This window comes from Biomphalaria glabrata, chromosome 18 (genome assembly GCF_947242115.1).
Source record: "Biomphalaria glabrata chromosome 18, xgBioGlab47.1, whole genome shotgun sequence".
Taxonomy (NCBI): Eukaryota; Metazoa; Mollusca; class Gastropoda; family Planorbidae; genus Biomphalaria; species Biomphalaria glabrata.
This window is the reverse complement of record NC_074728.1, coordinates 12,796,700-12,819,564: the sequence shown is the minus strand read 5'-3', so window position 1 is coordinate 12,819,564 and position 22,865 is coordinate 12,796,700. Positions and strand designations below refer to the sequence as shown.

The following is a 22,865-nucleotide window of genomic DNA, read 5'->3' as shown; positions in this document are numbered from 1 at the left end:
TAGACTGTCACCTGTGGTGGATAAACTGTTGTTATGGCGTGATTAGGAATTAGTTGCGTCTTATAAAGAAAAGTTTTGACAATGAGGCGACTAGTAAAAAACAAGAACAAGATTTAAGGAAGAAAAGCGAAATGTAAACAGACGGCTTCCGAGGCTTTAGAGAGAGGCAGCTTTTTATAGACGTAGAGAGGCAGCTTTTTATAGACGTAGAGAGGCAGCTTTTTATAGACGTAGAGATGTAGCTTTTTATAGACGTAGAGAGGCAGCTTTTTATAGACGTAGAGAGGCAGCTTTTTATAGACGTAGAGATGTAGCTTTTTATAGACGTAGAGAGGCAGCTTTTTATAGACGTAGAGAGGCAGCTTTTTATAGACGTAGAGAGGCAGCTTTTTATAGACGTAGAGAGGCAGCTTTTTATAGACGTAGAGAGGCAGCTTTTTATAGACGTAGAGAGGCAGCTTTTTATAGACGTAGAGAGGCAGCTTTTTATAGACGTAGAGAGGCAGCTTTTTATAGACGTAGAGAGGCAGCTTTTTATAGACGTAGAGATGTAGCTTGACCACATTCGACAGTTCCCTTCGTTGTTATTAAACGTCTTGTTCGACATTCGCTACCAGCGTCGACTAACTTATGTTGTTGGACTTTCGCCTGTGTGATTGGATTTCGTTATTTGAGTGCTACCTCCGTTTGATTTATCTGCATAAAAGACAGCGCGGAAGCCTCTAACACTATAAATAGCTAGCCTGTGTTGCTAAATATACCGGTAGATATTATTTTGGGTTAGACTTTTGAGCTGAGCAGATTGACATTTTCTTAACTCTTCGGTTTCAAGTTCATTTATTTCGTTGTTTTATTGGCAGGAGTTCAAGTCCAAGACTTTGTTTAGTTTAGCATTATTTCACTATCCATTCTGAACTGGTAGGGACAACAAAACAACAACAATTGAAACAATTCTGATCATTTCATTTCCAATGGTTTTGGCTTTTTCTAACAATCAATATCTCTAATCCCCAAAGCTGCCGACTATATATTGCGTCGATGTCTGTTTTACTTTTTTTTTTCTCAATATCACTTTTTAATAAAGTTTAAAATGTCATTTTGACGTATTCATGTACTTGTAAAAATGTGTTTTATTTAATAAATACGATTCTATCTTAGACGCTGTTGAGTTTCTGTTTGGTGTAAGCATTGAACAGATATGTTTGAGATTTGTAGATAGCCCAGATTTGTACTCTTATCCCAGGTGGTAGGGAAATATTCATTGACCCATGAAGTGGCACGTCTGACCTGTCCAGACTGAAGGGCCCGACCAAACCAGTGGCCTGTAGGAATAGTAACGCTGCGGCGTAGCAACACTGACTTGACAAGGTGAAAACTGTGTCCTCCTGGCTCTGTTGCCTCGGGGGAGGGGCAGTGTGGAATGAAAAGAAAAAAACAGAATGCCATATAAAGTGCAGGCCAGGCCAATATAGCCCACAGGAGGAGAGTTTATTTCAAGCAAAGAATGCATGGTCCTGTCCTAGTCCCGAATAATTCAAACTCTGGTCGTTGGCATCCACTGCTGAAAGTTCGGAACGAAATCATTTACATATCTGAAGGAAAGTCCAAAACTTAAAAGTGTTCAATATAGTCACGCGGGGAACATAGTCTCGTGGGAAGTGAATGTCAGACTGGGGCGGCCTTCATATAACAGACACATAGAGGCCTACTTCCAGTCTTCTTAGATCATGAAACGGGATGCTTAAACAAATTGAGAAAATAACTCGTAGTATTGGTTAAGTCTCTTCATAATATATAAATAACTCGTAGTATTGTTGAAGTCTCTTCATAATATATAAATAACTTGTAGTATTGTTGAAGTCTCTTCATAATATATAAATAACTTGTAGTATTGTTGAAGTCTCTTCATAATATATAAATAACTCGTAGTATTGTTGAAGTCTCTTCATAATATATAAATAACTCGTAGTATTGTTGAAGTCTCTTCATAATATATAAATAACTTGTAGTATTGTTGAAGTCTCTTCATAATATATAAATAACTCGTAGTATTGTTGAAGTCTCTTCATAATATATAAATAACTCGTAGTATTGCTTAAGTGTCCTCTTGGTATATACGACGAGACGAACACTGGATACACAGATGAACCCTGACAGTAACTTATAAACAAGAACCCATTGTGTTTCGTTTGCTTCAGATTTGGTAGGATTCAATAAGACGTCTTAAGAAACAAAGATGAACATTCCTTTTACCAAAGTTGCAATGATGCCCTATTTTAATACTAATTCCATGCATTCCATGAAGAGTGTTTGTGTGTGTAGAGTCATGCACTCTATAGGACGCTGAACGTTGATTCGAGTTAGATCTCGGAGTGTTTCCAAGACATAAGAGCCACGGTCCTGTAGCGAACAGGTAAACGCTGGGACATTTTTATCTCGAGCCAAATATTTCCAAGTCAGCATGGGGTCAGCTATTTTCAAACGATGCAGTTTCTTTCCTTGAAATTTGATAAAGATGAAAAGTCAATTTAGTTTCTACCTCCAAAGTCTACACCTTTTTTTGTTTTGTGTCTATGTACACGTACAGATTCGCTCTTGATTTAGTGTACAATGGAACGTGTCATATAAATATAGAACCTAATGTCAGGTACCAATGGACCTCATTCACCAATCGTAAACAAACAACATTTTGCCACGTGGTTCTCTATATCTTCTATACAAATTAGGCAATCCATAAAGGCTGTCACGTGATACGTAATTTTCATTGCTTTATCAATATGATCACGTGGCTAAATGTTTGTTTACGATTGGTGGATGAGGTCCATTAGAGTTGGCTGGACCGAGAGACTCAAACATTTCGAAATTAAAATTCCCAGTTCGCATCCTGGTTTGGAACCCGGGACCCCTCTGTTCGGAAGCCAAACGCTTTACTACTCAGCCACAGCAACTTATGATGTGAACAAGCTGACAACATTTGAACACATTTTGTTCATTTGGACGTAAAAACAATATAAGGACAATGTTTTGTTCAAGAATGAACTATGGCACTTAAATATCCTTTACCTAGGTATACACCTTTAACATGGCTATCGTATCTTATAAAATACAGACGCTACTTCAGATACGAAGGTGATTACATCCTACGCTTGTCCCTAGGTCAATAGTCAATAGAGTCCTAACATTGTTATAAGGTATACACCATAGGGCCCACACTTCGCTATATCAAAAACTTCAACGTATCGTGACTACCAAAATAAAAGAGAATCGCACATAACATTTCTACGGGACATATTTGACTGGACAATGGGCGAAATGGAAAGGGGGAGGGGACAATGTGCAGACATTTGGATCGCCTTTTTTTTTTGTTTTGTTTACAAGTTTAAAATAACAACTTGTCTAATTCTTCTTATTCCATGAAAGTTACACCAATACTTATCTATTAAAAGTTTTACGGACAACTCTGTTTTTGACCAAGATAATTTATAACAAGACACTGGGAGCCGCTAATGTGACGTCATAATTGCCGTCATAGAGTCTGGTTGTAGGGGTCACGAAGGTCGTGGTCTGGCCATGATCTATGTAGTTATAAATAGTTATAACCGTTCAAAATCTTCGTGTTTAAGTCACAGTCTGAGAAAATGATACGCTGACATTTTGACCAGACTTTAGTGGACAGCGGTGGGTGGACCACGCAATACACTTAGCAGCCAAATCATGCCTTGATTATCTTCTTCCTAATACGTCTTTTGGCTGCAGCTCTGACCAAACTCCTAGAGTGACTCCAGGTTGTCTAGCTTCAGTCCTGGCAAGGCCAAGTTCAACAAACAGGAACTAAATACACTGTGGAAGAAGTTCAAACAATAACAGTTACCAAGGCAGTATTGGTCACTAATGTTAATCACTGCCTGACCCCGTAGTGGAGTTTCCACAGCCACTTCTTCCTTTTCTTTGACATCAGTTTGAAACTGACAAAACAAAAGATCTGAAAACTGCTTGATTTGTGCAGATGTGAGATAGCGGTATGTTCCAGTTGTCTAGGACCTAGGTGAAGGAAGACACCTACTATTGCAGCACATGAATATGGAGCGCTGTAGCTGAATGGAAAATATCAGTTCTCACACCTACGGGATTGTTCTTCGGAAAACAGTGAATACTTTTGATAATTATTTTATTAATTATTTTTAAAAAAATACTAATAAATGTTCTGTTTGTAATACAAGCCTATTTCGCAATTTATTATTTATATAGACATAGAGACGCTTTTTAATCCGCCCCCCCCCTTTTTTTTTTTGTTACTTTAAGATCGATCTATTTAAGACCCTAGGGCGAGGGTCTTGGAGTCAAGATTTTATTGACTAGTCTATAAGTCCAGGTAAACACACATCCACAATTCCATGCGCTGTACAGCGCTCTGTGTATTGTTTGATCACGCGGGAACTTAGGATGTTACCTTCTGCCCGCTGCATCAACACCTTCTTTCTCTCCATAAAACTTTATCAAACTAACCTCTCCCTCTCTTTCGCCCTCTCTCTCTCTCTCTCCCTCCCTCTCCTGTAGCATATCGCTATTTCTATTCCCCCCTTTCCTCGCACCAGAAATTTACTTTTTTAAGAGATGAGGTCACAAGGTCGAGTGGAAGGGGTCAAGGTTGCAGCAGATATGAGTATAGAGCCTCTCCCAACCCACCCACCCACACACACACACAGGCTCGCGCATCTCACAGTCTGGCTCGTGAAAGTTTTCTTGTAATTACCCGGTACCTTGAAACATCCCATAATGCCTGCCATGGTGATTTACTTGTGTTGCATCTGGACCTCGCGTCAGCTCCACTGGGCCGATTGACAGAGATTTCATTGGAGAATGTATCTCCTCATTACACAAGTCCAGGGATAAGACGTGGACCGTGTGCCAGTAAATAAGAGAAATACTTTGAAAAGCCCAGTAAGAAGGAGAAAAAAAAGTTATGTTTTAACAAAGATATAAGAGAATGGACCTCATCCACCAATCGTAAACAAACAACATTTAGCCACGTGATTCTATATATCCTCTATACAAATTAGGTAACCCATAGTGGCTGTCACGTGATACGTATTTTTCATTGTTTTATCACTATTATGACGTGACTAAATGTGTTTATTTACGATTAGTGGATGAGGTCCATTGCGGCCATAATAAAAGGGGCGGGGGTCAAAGAAAGCAATATAAGTAGGGTGACTAAGTGAGTCGGACATAGATCTAGATCTAGCTATTGCTGTTTACGTGCTGACTATAGTAGATTGACTTGACATATCTTCATAACGAAGTGACAATGAATATGTTAAAACAAGAGACCACTGCCGAGAGCTACATCGCCCAACTCAGATAAGGTAGAATACAATGGACATTTACTTGCATTTTAACAATATTATACAATTTAAACAATTTCCAATCCATTAGAAAAAAAAAGTGCCAAAGAGAAAGACCACAGAGAGAGAGAGAGAGAGAAAGAGAGCGAGAGAGACAGATATATATATATATATTTAACGCCCATGCTTACAAACTCATTACAACGGACACAGAAAAGTGTAATCTAGTGTCCAGGAAAATTAAAAAAAAAATTCTTGACAAGTTTCTATAAATAAAAAAACAACAACCCTGGGATATTGAAATAAAATAGAAACTAAAATAGAAAATAGATTGAAGATAAAACTAAAGATTTATGTCTCGTGTCTTGTAGTCTCAAAAAAAAAAAACAAATTTCAGCACATTTTCGAAAAAAACATTTGACAAGAAGACGAAGTGATGACAGTACATTTGGTGAGTCCCAGTTCAAACCTGGGCTAAGTTTCTGTCCAAAGAAAAAAAGACTGCATCTATCTAGTAGTAGGTACTCTCTAACCCACAAGTCATTGTGTAATTTTTTTTTCTCTACAGAAAAAGTTGGAGAAATAATCGCGCCATCAAAATGGTAACAGACAAAGTTCCGGTCTTTTGGGGAGAAGAGAATGAAGACGCTGGTAAGGTCTGGGGGTGGGGGGGGGGGTCTATTTACCGCAACCTTTGCTTCTACCCACTCCTGGTGGCAGTTTTTTTTTTCTTTCTCATAGATCTAAGTGTTGTGTGTGTGTGTGTGAGTTGTTTTTTTTCTTTTTCATAGATCTAAGTGTTGTGTGTGTGTGTGTGTGTGTGTATTTTTTTTTCTTGCACTTTTTTTTTCTGGCACCATGTGTTCTAAAAATAGCCTCATCCTAAGACGAAAATAACCTGAAAGAATGCCGAAGATGTATTTGTGACATTGTGTTAGAAAACAACAGGCTCACTACCTTCAATAATGGGGGGGGGGGGGGGACGAAGAGTTTCAATGATTTTTAAAATATCGTTTGAGATGCAGAGTTTTGTTTCTATATATATATTTGTGTGTGTGTTAGAAGCTTATATTTATACACGTTGCTATCTTTAAAATTTTAAATCACTTTTAATTGGCGTTGCTGGGGATACTTACGAAAAATAACTCACAGTCGCTTTTGAGAATTCATTCCAGAAAACTGACATTGCGAACTCTCCCTTTTGTGTAATTAAAATTCCGAGTATGACGCCAGGAAGACGAACTAGTAGTGGTCTAAGTGGCTATCAGGAACAGTGGTCTAAGTGGCTATCGGGAGTTCGTCATTCTGTTAGAATTTAGTTTGTTATTAGCGTCAAACTTTTAGAATTAAAATCAATAGCAATTGTGACCTTTCTATTTTCAATGTAAGTGTCAGTCTTGAGAGTACCCTGAGGGTATTTCAAACAAAGGTATATCTGTAGGTCAAGTGCACTGCTAGACCGATGTTCACTATATAGTCAGTTCAATAAGTTACAGGCGAAAAAAAAAAAAGGGAAAAAAAAAAAGTCTTGTAAGTTAAGTGAAATTGATAGCATCTGAACTCGAACCTTGGAAGCTCGTGTCATTAACTTAATGTGCAAACTGATTTGACTCGATCACTAACACCTACATAACTGCCAACGTATATCTTAGTACTTCATACAATGGAGTTGACACACCTTTTTTTTATTTGTGGTGTAGCATGGTATAGTGAAACCAGACTGCTTGATAGGCACTCAATGAAGAACAACAGCTATCAATCTGTTATATATACCACCCTAATCTATAACTCTGGATAGATCCACATGGAGAGAAAGCATAAAGGAAGGGTCACAGATTGCAGATGTCATACACAACAGAAGCAGAAAGAAGGGTGAAAATGCAACGGCGCCTGGTGATTACATATGCCCAACCTGCGATCGCAGCTGTGTATCAAGGATTGGCTTCTTTAGTCACACAAGAAGTTGCAAAGGGAAAAGATCGTCTCTCGAGACGTAAAATGCCACAGAATCTCTAACTCAAAGTTCTGTAGTCTAGCCTTAACCCATTATATCGCAGTATTATAATGGCACTAAATCAAAGTTTGCATAAATATTTTGGCCCATCGGTCAATTAATACGCTTTGTTCTATTGAATTGGTAATTTTGTTTAGCAAACGAATATTTAAGAAATGGTTGCAAGGATAATGATGCATACTGTATTTATAAATGTAAAACCATATTGACCTTTTTTATGTTACGTTTTGTATGCATATATTTTTAATTTATGCACACGTCGTAGGATGCAAAAATATTAACCCACAAAGATGGTTTTGTCGTCAATTCGGCTCTGAATACTCCCGGAAGAACCATTATCCCTCTTAATCTCTAGTTGGTCTCGTTTCTTGAAACAAATGTACAAACTAATACTCCAGATGTCATATTTCTTCTTCTGGAACTCTCTAATGCTGGAAATAAAGAAAAAGGGCATGGGGCTAGATACAAACACATAATTTACAGTTCTGTATGATAAGTTCACTCTCTGAAAGCCTAGTTCTGTATGATGAGTTCATTGAAAGTCTAGTTCTGTATGATGAGTTCACTGAAAGTCTAGTTCTGTATGATGAGTTCACTGAAAGTCTAGTTCTCTCTGGTGAGGTCACACTCGTGGCATATGTATTCTCTTTGTAAGCCAAAAATAAACGTTCCCAACAAGGCATCTCCACATCGTCAACACAACCGGAAATGACGCTACCGGTGTTCATTACCAGGGAATTCCCGGATAGAAGAAAGTGGTCCGCAGGACGTCTGGGAAGGGAGTCGTGTGGAATTGAGGGGGGGGGGGGAATGTATTCCACATGATTACGGCGTATTGTTTCAAGGGGGAAATAATACCGAGCGGAAACTTATCAAAACTGGGCCTATAGTTTCATTCATAGGCACCTGTACAGCTTGTGGTGTAAATGTCGTGTATCATTATTCAAAAACTCTATAGATTTGATCAAGTTTGATGAATTCTAGTTTTTGATTGGACAAAAGATTACTTTGTGTGATAAGAAAACTTATTTCATAGTTCTAGATGTTTGCTTGAGTAACGTTGAAAAAGTCAGTCAATTAAAGACTCCACACACTTTTGGATGAGGAACTACACGCTAAGAACATTATCTTTGCAAATATTCATCAAGATTTTGGAAGCAATTTTACCAGAATTCTAGTAAGTGATTTTCAGATTACAAAATTGGAAGAGGAATATGTTCGCGTTGTGAAGAAGAAGAGTTGAGGAGCATTTTTTTATTCAGTTGGTTTACTACCTTCTTTTAGACCTAAAATGATCAGATAAAGTAGTTCATTATATAATAAATAGCAAATGATACTGTCCTTCTACTATTTATAAGGAAAAAAAAAGACTCAAAAATGTAATTAGATGATAGAGGGTGATAGATTAAGAGTCAAAGAAGATGAAGATAAAGAAAATGTGAAAGATAAACGCGAAAAAAGAAAAAAAGAGCTTAAATGTATTTTTCGCTGCATACAATGACCCCCCCCCCCCCGACACTGGCACACAGCAGAATCTTTCTTCCCAGACGTCGCGAGCGAGCATCAGGCAGTCTTAGCATCCTTAATCAATGCGGTGAAGGCCATCTGTCCCACACACAAACCGACCCTGTGACCCGGCATTGTTTCCACTGGTCACGTGGGGTCAATGACCAGGAAATACAGGGTAGCCCTTGTCCACACAAGTTGTAAGCCTTATATCATAACTAATTCAGCAACATCAGTCACGAGTAGAGATTTCTTCTAAACCCATCTTGCTTCGTTTTACTTGAGATTAGAGCCGACGTGAAACTTAAACAACAACAATGTAATGGATTTATGAGAAGTATTTATTTTTGCCAAGGTGTAAAATCACAATTTTGTCAGTTAGGCCTTTATTATCAAAGCTTCATAGGTCAAAGGTCCCTCAATCGTATTGCATGCCACTTTTTGGTGATCGACACGCCATTTGGATCAAGTCCTAAACGTAAATGATATACAATATAGTCCACTGGTCTACTTTCATTTTCACAGGTAAGATCCTGGTCACTCCAAGCATGGAATTAGACCACACTAAGCAAGTCACACAATTTCTTCAATGTGATAGTCACACTATTTCTTCAATGTGATAGACCCAGCTTCCATACTTTATTTAAGTGACAAATCCATGTCCGACCTTATACGCCATTGAACATTGAACGCATTGTATTTCCTTAAATGTTAGAGGTCTTAGTTACCTCGAACATTTGTCAAGTGGTTTTAGTATACTGCATTCTATTACTTCAGACACAACATTGTACTAAGTCTTAGACTTTACATTCAAGCAAATCTAACTTTGAAGACTACATTCAACCAAGCCTCGCTTTAAACACTACATTCAGCCAAGCCTCGCTTTAAACACTACATTCAGCCAAGCCTCATTTTAAATACTACATTCAACCAAGCCTCATTTTAAACACTACATTCAACCAAGCCTCGCTTTAAACACTACATTCAACCAAGCCTCGCTTTAAACACTACATTCAACCAAGCCTCGCTTTAAACACTACATTCAGCCAAGCCTCGCTTTAATTACTACATTCAACTATGTGTCGCTTAAACACAACATTCAACCCAGCCTCACTTTAAGACACCTATTCCAAGAATGTTGAGATCTATGAACTCTAGATCTGATTTTGTTTTTTTGGCCAACTTCTAATGATTACTTTATAACTGTATCGATGTGTGTGCAGTAATTAAAGGTTGTGTTCAGCGTTGTTCAATTACAAACCCAAACAAACAACTCATTGAATTATTCAAGAGTCAAATTCAATCCCGACATTTACAACTACCCCCCCCCCCACCCTCTTGTTTCAACGAACCAGTGGGCAACATCGCAATGCTCTGGAACTATTGATTTACGTTTGCCTAGACTCCCCCTTCAAAGCTATCCTCCCCGCCTCCCCTTCATCCGGACATCACCCTCCCCCCTCCCCCCCCACACACAGATATATGAACACCAATCCCAGCCTTGCCGTTTATCGATTACTTCTGGTGTCGATGTGTAGTTTGTTCAAGGCATCACGATGCTAACTCAAGACTGGGGCCAATGATCAGCTTTGTAGGAGACCACGCAGGGGAGAGGGTTCTAAAAGCAGACGTCCTCAGCCACGTGTGTCAAGAAACGTATTTTCTGGTCTTACAGTTGAAGCACGCGCATCATCAGAGAAATAGGACAGTCCTGGAACTGAACTATCTACCACCAACTATCTGACCAACTATCTACCACTGACTATCTGACCATCTCCACTACCTTTAATGAAATATTAAAAAATGTCTTAACGACAGCAGGAAAGTTCTTTTGCCACTGCCAATCACGACCCCCGCCCCTTTCTCCTATTCTTTTTTATTGACTTCTCCCCTTTCTTGGGGCCTAATTTATTATGTCACGTGATAGTTAATAAACTGTAGATAAGTGTCATCGATGTCCATACGTAGCCCAGCTGTCGTGGTCGTATGCTGGTCTATGGAGTATCGATTAGTGTGTACTCCTTGGTAAAGAGTTTGGGCGAGAGTTGCTTCCGTCATGTTGCGGATACAAAATTCATTAGCAGACGTGAGGAGAAAACTTTCTTGAGCGTGTAGATTAGACTTCACGAAGCTGGAGAGAGGATTCTGGGTACATAGACGACACGAATGCAATTATTTTTTTTTTTGCACGGCGTTGCAGACGTTTGTGACCGATCATTAATATTTCAAGAGATTGTAATCCAAGTTTAAATAGTGGGGATTTAGGCCTACTAATATTTCAAGCATTGACGATGAAGATTGCTGAGCTATATAAACCTACCAAATAGCGTTATAACAATATACTTGATCAAGTCCCATTATCAATTTGAACATTTTATATAAAGTACTAGTCAGATATGACCCGCGGCCTGCGGTAGTTAGTTTTGTTAGTTTGGGGTATTCATGTTCTATTGGATTGGATTTAGATGTATGTCAATCATGGCGAATTTTCGTTTTTTAACATTTTTTTTTTATTTATTTTGTCACGAAAAAGAAAGTAGATAGTGAAACCGAATTCTCAAAAATTTTTGTTCTTTAATAGAGATAATTTATTTTTTTTAGTGCCTTCCGGTTGTGTGAGGAACAACAAGCATAGACTACGGTCTCCGCCATGATCTAAGGAACATTTATGTCAAGTTTTATCGAAATTGGTCAAAAGGTTTTGATTTCTATGCGAAACATACATACACACTCCTTACATTCTACTTTATATATTAGTTTACAATGAGTAAAAAGAAAATGCAGAAAAAGATACAGTGTGATTCACTTATTAATACTAAGCTTCAAGTGCTTTCACATGTCGGAGCTACTTATGGCTAATTGTTATGACGAAAAGCTTACAAGAGCATTAAGCATGATGATCCTCACTGTCTCTGTAAAAGAAAGATAATGCAGAAAACCACTGAAGCCCCAAGACCGTTCGTTCAGAAGCACCATCTAAAAGCGGACATGAACAATTCCGACCGTTTAAAAGCGGACATGAACAATTCCGAGGACCGTTCGTTCAGAAGCACCGTCTAAAAGCGGACAAAAACAATTTCGACCTCTTTCTGTGTAGACATTATTAAAGCCTCCCGTCTCTTAAGTCTTGATAAGTGTTGGAACTGCTAAGAATCCAAACAAAAACAAGGCTGTCAGAGGTATGTACCGAACACAAAGAGGCAGACCCATGTCTCCGTCATGTTTGTAAACAAACCAGTAGTCCCCTTATCGCAGAGCAGGAAGTAAAGAGATTTATTTTCAGACCAGAGTACAGGCCCTTAGCTCCAGGTCATCGTGACTTCTCAGAAGCAGCTACAATGGACCAGATCTCTAGAATCTAATTATTTAAATATTAATGTTAAATAATACAAGTAAAAATATAAACAAACAAAAAAAAGGGCCCAATGCAAAAGAAATCTTAAACATAACTCATTATTGCTTTAACAGTTAACACAAAGTTTGTCAAAAAACAGGCGAGGCTAGAATGGGTTAATAAGGTAAAAAAAATGATATGGGTTTATTTGTATAATATAATTTCAACTAAATGCGTTAGAATTGATAGTAACACATTTCAAGTAAACTATTTGTGGATTTATTTGTTAAATCTATAGAGCTGAATAGACATTAGCTTTAAAAAAAAATATCGTTGATCAAGGATTTACTAGAATGAATGTAACCACCAAAATAACTTTTTACCTAGATCAATTGAGAGGACTATGACATAATTTCATCCACTGAAGACCAGTTCTAATATTTTTTGTTCGCCTCGGCCTAACCTGATTTTATTGTTTTCAAAAGAAATGAGTAGCACAAGTCCTTTTAGTGCCGTGGCCCCGAAAATACAATAATGATTTGACTAAAGAGCAAACTGTAAACAGACACAAAACATAATCACAACAATGAGGTGTTATAATCTCCATGTACTCCTCACACCACGGACACAAGGGCAAAGTTCGGGTCAAGAGCAATCATGCGTAACAGTCATCTGTTCCAAATCCCCAATTTATAATCACCTATTCCTACGTAACACATGTGCTCATATAACGTGTGTGTGTGTGTGTGTGAACTTGTGTGTGTGTGGGTGTGTACATGTGTGTATGGGGTAAAATGGGAGGGTGCTGAAGAGGAAAGAACAGAATAAAGATGGGGATTGAAAGACAGGGTGTCGCTAGCAGATGGCCAGGTTTCCGGCAATTTGATAAGAGGGTTGAGAAGACACAAAGAGAACTGAGATCAGGGTCTGGACTGACGGGGTCACGGCTTAGTGTTACACATTCTCGTTTGACCACAAGATAAGTCCATTAACTACTACCAGTGCCTTTGTGTATAACGCTTGTGACTAAGCAAAAAACGGGGCTTGTCCCGAGCAAACTCAAACTCGTTGAAAAATATATCACTAGATCTATATTGTCACAGACTTTATTAAAAACAGAGTTTATTGTCACAGACTCGATCTCCACAGACTACGACCGTTGCGGTATCTGGAAATTTAGGCACCGGATAATTAGGCACCGGATATTTAGGCACCGGATATTTAGGCACCCGGAAATTTAGGCACCCGGATATTTAGGCACCCGGAAATTTAGGCACCCGGATAATTAGGCACCCGGAAATTTAGGCACCGGATAATTAGGCACTTTTTGACAAGGCGGAAAATTAGGCACCGGATAATTAGGCACTCTTTAATTAGCGACCTTAATTTTGAAAGTAGTTTTAAAATGTTAACGTATATGTTATCCTTAGGCTATGGGCTATTGGTGACGTTATCAAAAAAATAGCATTTATAACGATTCTAACTGAATTTTCATGATATAAAAGAAAAACTGACAAAACGAGGAAAAAAATGACAATCGTGAGAATGTGTGGAAAAAATGACTCCGGATTAATAGTCATTATAAAATATAGACCTCACAGTATTCAGGGAAGGGGAGGTAGAGTTGATTCTCTTCTCATTGCTTCCTGACCTTAGCCCTTCCCCCTTTACGCACTCCCACTAAAGGAGAGGATTTGTGGCGGGTAGATGTTGAACTAGGTCGTGAAAATGACGCAATGAGTCTCAAGGCTACACACTGGAGTACAGGGCAGGGTACAGCATTGAACATAACTGCTAAAATGGAAGTCTGGAGAAAATTGTCTTCTTATAGTGGGAATTGAAATGAGCAGGGTGGATTTGCGCGCGTTACTTATAGGAATTAAATATGTTGATAAACTAAAGTAGTATACATTTTTTATAATACCATTAATATCTATTATCAACACTCCTTCTTTTATATTGTTAATGGGCAACCCCTTTAGGAAGATCTATTGTGTGAGTGTATAGGTGTGTTACGTCCTTCAAATGTGGTAATTAACTTTTATTGAATATAGGCATATATGTAAATTTATGTAATATAATATTTATATAAATAGCAATGGAAATCGCAAAACGGCTAGAAATTACGATAAAATATAATGTTTTGAAAATTTAAAAAAAGTTTATAGAAAAGACAGATGAGTTAAAAAAATTTAAATATAATTTTTTTTTGGAATATTGGTCTCTTATTAATACTTATTCTGCTTATAGAAGATTGTTGATGTTCCAATTTAACCCCGCCTTCTCTATCATAAACCAAATATATTTACTACAATTGTCGAGAAGGTATGATTCCTCCATTCCTTTTGTGTTCAGTAGGCTTACCTTATACAATTCTTTTTTTCTTCAGAATGAAAAAAAAAAAAAAAAACAACGACAAAAAAGGTTTCATACACTCATTATTAAACACACACACACACACATATTAAAAAAAACAAAAAAAAAAACACTCGTTTCCCTAACTTTCAAAACTGCCAATGAAATTTAACTATCTTCATTTCCCTTATATATATTATTATTTTTATTACTGTTCTTATTATTAAGATTGTTTTTATCAGAAATGTGTCTACCAAAGTTTTTGGAAGGCCTCTAAAATATAATCCCCAGACTTCCATTTGAACACCTTTGTGTTTCCACACCCTTTAGTCCAGTGTGTAGCCTTCAGATTCACTACGTAACTTTTACGACTAAGTTTACATCTACCTGCGAGAAATCCACTCATTTAAGTGAGAGTGTGTGCGCCCCCCCTCGCCCCGCCCATCCAATTTTAAGAGTACGACCCCTCCCTTTTCCACAAGCAGAGGGCGATTGCGATTATATTTATCACCAACACTCCCCGACATAATAACAATATTTTATAATACTTTTTAATCCTAAGTATTTACATTAGTAACTAAATATTTACACAATTTGCATAATCATCAATTTAAAAAGACTCACCAGTCAACCTTAGTGGTTGGTGATGGACGGAAGCAATGAGCGGAGAATCATCTCTATCTCCCCTCCCCTGAATCCTGTGATGTCTATATCTTTTGTTTCCACACATTCTCATGATTGTCATTTTTTCCCATTTTGTTTCAACTTTTCTTTAGCTAGAATCGTTATAGTTGCTATTTTTTTATAACGTCACCGATAGCCCATAGCCTAAGGATAACATATACGTTAACATTTTAAAACTACTTTCAAAATTAAGGTCGCTAATTAAAGAGTGCCTAATTATCCGGTGCCTAATTTTCCGCCTTGTCAAAAAGTGCCTAATTATCCGGTGCCTAAATTTCCGGGTGCCTAATTATCCGGGTGCCTAAATTTCCGGGTGCCTAAATATCCGGTGCCTAAATATCCGTAAAAACGCGGTGCCTAAATATCCGGTGCCTAAATTTCCTAAATTCAAAGGGTCAGATTATACACAAAGTTTTTCATTAATGAATCGACTTGTTAAGTTAAGATGTTCTTTCAGAACTGAATTTTGTTACGCCATTGACCTGGCCATACTTCCTAAGGGCGGGGAGGGCTCGAACACGGGACTGTCGTGAAGACAGCGAGATGTCCATCCAACTCTACCAGGCAGCATTGAACTCAAATCGTCTTATTACTGGCTAGACTCAATGCCGATGTCTTTAATAGTCTGGATATCGTTTGGATCTTACCATGTTCACAAATGAATGGACTCTTTGGTTCTCTTCCCCTAAAATGATTTGATGTGCACACAAGACACTGGCCCTCCGAAACCGTCATATAGAAGACAAAAATATATGGAGAACTGCCTGATGTGGAAATCACTGCGCGGTTCATCTCAGACACAGGATTAGCTACTGATCTGAGCCCTCAGCATAAAAAATGAGAACAAAAGAATACGAATGAAAAAAAAGTGCGCCGACGGTTTTATACGCGCATGTTTTTATGTAAACACCTTAGAACTTGTTATGTAACAATAAATATTTTAAAATAGGCCAGTCGTCCCAAATATTTTCATTCGCATAGTCATGATTTTCCAGAAAGCGATAAATTTCGCGAAGTTCAAAAGTTCATCACAGTAATGAACTCTTTGTTTACGCTTTAATTTGTAAGAGCTCGTCTCGTTATTCAAGCAAAATAACATTTAGTAAAAGAGAATACGGCAGCGATGTATTGGAAATTTAAAAAAAAAGAAAAACAAAAGGAGAACATGTACGGAGGAAGACATGCGGAGCTATTATAAAATAAACAAAATAGACAAGGTCAAGGACGCTGCATCCCAGAGTAAAAAAAACAACAACAAAAAACAACTACTAACTAAAAATGACTATGTGCTACAAATGAAATAATTCAGAAACCTGATTCTACGGTGCAGAAAATGACACAAAAATAGTTGGCAATTAAAAGTTTTGGCTTATTGTATTCTGTATACCAGAGACACCAAAACGTTTTCTATGTAAGGATTAGCCGCCATGTCTGGACATCTCTGCAAGAACTCTGGTGAGCTAAAAACTGGAGATGTTCTACCCATGAACGTTTGGAAAGTCTAGAAACGCGTTGACTCATGTTAAGTTCTCTTGTTTCAATGTTGACAACAAATCTACGTTTCAACTTTATTGTTCTACAGTCTACAATCAAGCCTAAAAGTTCAATCAAGACCCATGTAGTCGGAACAATACCAAATGATATCGATCCTAGAAAATCGTGCGTTCATTCGATGAAGGCTAAGGTATGTATGACAGTATCGGAAGTTAATGAAGCGCGATGGGAGTATCGATTTTCTGTTGTCAGCGTAATCGTCTTTAACAAATAAGAAAAGTCGATAGCATTTCTAAATGAGGATATTCTGACTTCTTCATTTGTGCGGCCTTTCTGGTTTATCTTGATGATAATTTCACTTTTTCATTTGTTATGTTTTTTTATATTATTTTTAAAAATTTATATTATAGTTGTAGTACTTTCTTTTAAAGAAAAATGGTTTCCTGTCTAATTAAATTTCTAGTTTGTTTTTAGTCAAATGTATAAGGTTCAATCAAAACATTAGTTTTGACTTGCTTGGAAATCGAATGCACAGATTGATTGGGGCGTTAAACATACAAAAAACACCCTTCAATAGATATAGATCTAATTGTATGGGGATAGTTAAGAATATGCAGGACTGACATTAGATGTCATAGTAATTAAGGTACCGCCTTCAGAGAATATAATCTACAGGGCAGATGTTGTAAAGGACACATGTTGTCTTTTTGGGGGGTTAACAAGGGTATCATGCGACTAGCACAACGATCAACTTTACCTAACTAATGTCATGGACCCATCAGGGGCGTCCTAAAAATCCCAAAAATTAAAAAAAAAATTGGTGTTCGAGATTTGAACCCGAGGCATCTTGGTTCCGAAGCTTTATCACTCAGCCACCACGTCCCATGTCTTACATGGTAATACTAGGCAAATAATTCATCAATAATAAAGCAATGCTGACTCCAGCTTTTAGAGAAGAAAACAAAAAGGGGGGGCGGGAACTTATAACATAAAATTGTTGAAAAATCTGGAGGAGGCCGAACGTGGGAAAGTGTCTTTGTTGCCAAGCTTTGGGGCGCCAGGGCGCTACTTTAGTTAGGACACTCCACTGCCCCCCCCCCCCCCCGCCCCCACTGTACTGCTTTTTTATGTTTACTAGGTCACTTCCTCTCACTGTGTCCACCTTTCTCAGTCCACTGTTTCTGGCGGACAAAAGGTCTGGACACAGTTGTTGCCTGCTTGACCAGAGAGCTAAAAATAACCATGAAAGAGAAATACACAGGCAAACAAAAGACTCTGAAAACACTTTTAGCATAGGATGTGGCTAGGTCGCTAAACTTAGAGAGTTCCGCGTTTCAGCTGTACGTTCGAATCTTAGGTTTCTTGTTGTAGGCCTATTCAATACTCAGCCTCGTTATGGGGAGGATTAAATTGCACATTCTGCAGACGTAAACGCGAATAAACTTTTGTTTTAACCCCAGCGCCCCGAACGCCCAGGACCGTCGCCTTAGTTGTTTCACCAATATTGACCCTTCCGAAGCAACACCAAGCCCAAACAAACATAGGAGAGTTGGGGGGGGGGGGGCGCTTTAAGATCTTTCGTGGCAAGAACGGTTACGGCAAATGGTTACAGGAAGTGGGCCAAAGAAGTGTAACCTCGTTACGTCGACTCTTGATGAGTTTTATTTGATTTATTTGTTGTGGAGGTTCAAATGAAAGAATATCGTTAGGGCTGGAAGTAGGTTCATATGAAAGCATGTCGCCAGGGCTAGAAGTAGGTTCATATGAAAGCATGTCGCCAGGGTTTCGCTGAGTGTCCAACAGCCAGGTCACGGTGCAGAAACGACACTAATTATTTGATTGGAAAGGTAAAAGAGAGACAGGGCTAGCGATGGGAGGACAACATTAAGGAGTGGGCGGGGACTTGTCTATGGAACAGATTCTAACCCTGACACAAAGGCAGGAATGGAGATAGACCTTTGTCAGATCACGTGTGGTACACCAACAGACTTAAGGACAGGCGTACTTTTGAACACATAAAAAGGCTGGCAGAGGTTTGGATTATCTTACCCGGTGGTGCCAGAAATGTTCAAATAATCGCTATCTTATGTTCACCCTTCCCGCCCCCACCCTTATGTTTTCCTCTGCTTCAAAGTGCGGCATAACAACAGAGATAATCACAGCAGTGTGCGGACATCGGAATTAGAACTATTACTTCCAACGCTTAGACCAGGAATGCTAAGCAGTGGCTCAGCTAAATGGTTTGGACCAGTCCTGGCGACAACCATTGTGCTTGGAAGAGGAAACCCGGAAGTGACATCACTTGACAAAATGTTTTTTTTTATAATATGTAAATCTACACACATTTTATAACCGCATAACATTCAATGACTGTAGGGCGTTAACTCTTTGTATCCTAATTACTAGACGTTTAAACCAACGGCAGATTTTACTGAGAAAGTTAATTTTGGGACGGGGTTGAAGTGAGTAGTTACGTAACAGTGTATCGCACGGGGTGACCCCCACTTTTATGCTAGGTCATACTAACTGGGTGAACCCCACTCTTATGCTAGGTCATACTAACTGGGTGACCCCCACTTTTATGCTAGGTCATACTAACTGGGTGAACCCCACTCTTATGCTAGGTCATACTAACTGAGTGACCCCCACACTTATGCTAGGTCATACTAACTGGGTGACCCCCACTCTTATGCTAGGTCATACTAACTGGGTGACCCCCACTCTTATGCTAGGTCATACTAACTGGGTGACCCCCACTCTTATGCTAGGTCATACTAACTGGGTGACCCCCACTCTTATGCTAGGTCATACTAACAAGTCCATAACGTTGTAACAAAAGTAACTTTCCGACCATCAGGCTTGTCCAAGGTCAAACTTCATAATCATCGATAATTAAGTAATCATACTAGTTTACAAAATAATCAATAAAATAAAATAAGGGAAAACTTGTCAAGAAGACAAGGCCGGTCTTAGGCCGATTTGATCGATAGGTACGCCTGGAAGGGGCCCCGCAATTTACATTGGGCATATCAGTCATGGCTATTGTCATAGGCTTTATGTACGGTGTAGTAACTTAAAGGGTCAACATATTTAGTGTATCATACGATTGACGCAACTGGCGCCTATTGTATTTGAGTTGCTTCCTATGCATGCTGTATAATAAATATTGGTATAATGATCTAATCAGTAGTAATAGCTGTTATTGTAAAAAATAGAAGAGGGGTCCTGCAAGCATTCATTAAATTGGGTCCCGTAATTTGTAAGCCCGGCCTGCAAGAAGAGAATAATGTAAAAAAAAATAAAGGGAAATAAGTCAGTTATTCTGCCTTACTGTCCTCCCTTGCCAAGACCCTAACAGCATAGAGACTGAGACTTTCTAGTTGTTTCTGACCAAATTGAAACTCCACACTTTTTTTTTTTTTTTTTTTGTTTGTCGCGTCCTTGACCTGCATGCTGAAACTACTTGTCAACCTAGACTATCCCTGGGTGCGTTCAGGATGAGATCGAACGAAAGGCCAAAAGAATGTCGAAGAAGGTGATGAATAACTTCTGGGCTAGGCCACTTTAATACCTGGGAGAAAGGGACGCAGCAGGAGAACAAGGGAAAGTATAAGATTTCTTCAGCAACCACAGACCTAGACTTTTTGTTAGGGACATATATAGATCAAGCAAGATATAAGAAAAAAAAAAGACTTTTAAATTAAAGATTATCTAAGAGTGAGAACCGCACAATCACTGTCGCGTCTCTCAATATTATTATTAATACAATGCTTAACTTCTTTTCTTTCAATATAAAACTAAATTAGTGGGTTTTTAAAAATTGAATCATGTGTTGCCAACGACTGGAAAGTGGGAGAAAGAAACGTATAAAAGAATCCTCCCAGACAGACAGACGGACGGAGTGACTTAATAGAAGCTTTGTCAAAACTACAAAGTTATTGTTTCCATAGCAAAGCTTTGGTTTCAACATGGGCGAGGTGACATGAGAGTGGATGAGTGGATAGAGACGTGAGGACATTGCAGTGGCTGACTGGTTAGCTCTTCTAGGTCTTTTACTGTCAGCATTCACAACTTTGAAACATTTTAACTCTGTCCATCCAGGGCAGGTGAGATAGAATCTATAGTATTCAATAGATCAGATAATCGATTGAATGAATGGAGAGGTCACAGTAAACATTCTGTTCTTCTGAATCACAGGAAGCCTAGGAGTAATTCGTTTGAGTGACATCGGCCTTGGGACATTATTTTATCTTTCTCTTTTTCTTTCTATCTCTTTCTCTTGGGCGTCACGTGTTTGTCACGTGAGTATAGGCAGAACTAAGAAAGAGACGGATGGATGTCGTCACAAGGTGGCGCTACTTTATTATTTCTAGTTCGGTGCTTCTGTTTTGATACCGCCATATAGACTAATGTGCGGGCGGTCTGACTAGAGATCTTGATTTATATCCACGTATATCAATTTACGAAGGCCACAAATGTGGGCTTTCTATCAACTGACTGGACTCCACGACTCACGTCTATGTCAAATAAAATAATTCAGTGGTTCTAAAACTAAAGTGATCCTGCTTGGTGCCTAAGTGGTAGAGCTCTTAGCTTCCGAACAGAACGATCCAGGGTTGTAATCTCGGTAAAGACTCGGATTTTAAAGACGCCTCTTAGTGCACCCACCTCTAGTTTCTTGAATACAGTTTCTCCAACTTTCTAGAGCAGTGTCTCCCATACCTTTTCCTTAACGGCACACTTCGCACATTCTGAGTATTTAGCGGCACAACTAATTTTTACAGAGCTTAATTCACATGGAGGCCAACTAGTTCATTATTTCAGTAGTTCGAGGAACGCATAATAAGGCCTCGCGGAACACAGTTTGGTCTAGAGATAAAACTAGTCAAATACATGATAAAGTAAAGATGTTTGGCCCTATAGGTCGCAAGGTACGACAGGCGTACTTTTCTTTCTAGTGACCTAACAATGCCAAACATTCAATACTAGAGTTAAATTATAAACATCATTATGGACACTATAATTCGTTGTAGAGTGTACTAATCAAACTGATAGAGCTAGAACATCAATGGCGGGTGGAAAAGCAAAGCTGCTTGCATGACGACAAATTAAATTAACAAATAAAATGAATCTGTTTTACTGGACATACATTTTGTGATGAACTTTTGATGTTTATATTTATCCGTTGTAACCCAAGCTCTGATTGTATTTGAGACTCGAGAGAGAATAGGAACTTTCAAATGTGTGTCACTTGTTTTGCTTTTATCTTCCTCATTCAATGAAACAAGTTTTAGTGAACGTTAGGGGACCTGCGTAAAACACACGCAACCCGCAGCCGTTTGAAGTCTCTGCAAAGTTTACCCCTAGTTTCTACAACATAGGAATTAAAGGCATTTGTCAGGAGCGTTGCTAAAACTTGAGCGATCAAACAAGATTGAGTTATCACACATGTTACCGGTAGATAATACAACTAGGTGTAGGGCGGTACGTGACGTTTTGGCGCCGCCGTTTTGGCGACGCCGTTTTGGCCCCGCCGTTTTGGCGACGGGACGTTTTGGCGCGAGCCGTTTTGGCGACGGGACGTTTTGGCGCGAGATATCATTTGAGGATAATTTAATAATCACGTAGCTTTTATATCAATGTTTATTTCACTCTATCATAATATTGTATGTATAGTATGAATTCTAACACCGTTCAGCGAATTGTTTTTTTTTTTAATTATAAAGGTTTTGCCTATTTCATGAATATAGGCCTATAATAAGTGAGATTCCTGAATGGTAATGACATGCTATATGTGAGTTCTGCTAATCGCACTGGATGACATTTTTGGATTTCTTTCCAAAAGATTTTTTTTTATTTGACATTAGTGTAATATACGAACTAGCTAAGTGTCACACTTTAATATAACAAAAACCATGTTAACATCTAAAGCTCTATTACGCTTAATAAACACACATACACAAGCCAAAATGTTTAAGAAAATGATGTGAAAAACAAACACACATTTACATTTAGTACGTGAAAAATATGTCTTAACACAAACACTCATGCAAAACATAGATATGAATAATTCTTTTAAAAGAAATAATACAATAAATGTACATAACGTATTTCGCGCCAAAACGTCCCGTCG

At 38.5% G+C, this 22,865-nt stretch overlaps 1 protein-coding gene and 1 long non-coding RNA gene across 16 annotated transcripts in view; one reads left to right on the top strand and one right to left on the bottom strand.

Moving 5' to 3' along the window:
- LOC106054743 (CUGBP Elav-like family member 3-B) overlaps window positions 1-22,865 on the bottom strand; it is a 483,388-nt gene that overhangs the window by 84,833 nt on the left and 375,690 nt on the right. The gene's annotated exons all lie outside the window — the stretch shown is intronic.
- Window positions 8,199-22,865, top strand: part of LOC129923939 (uncharacterized) — a 45,271-nt gene continuing 30,604 nt past the window's right edge. Inside the window, exon 1 of the long non-coding RNA XR_008775896.1 lies at window positions 8,199-8,536. This is a non-coding gene — a long non-coding RNA (uncharacterized LOC129923939). The remainder of the gene's footprint in view (window positions 8,537-22,865) is intronic.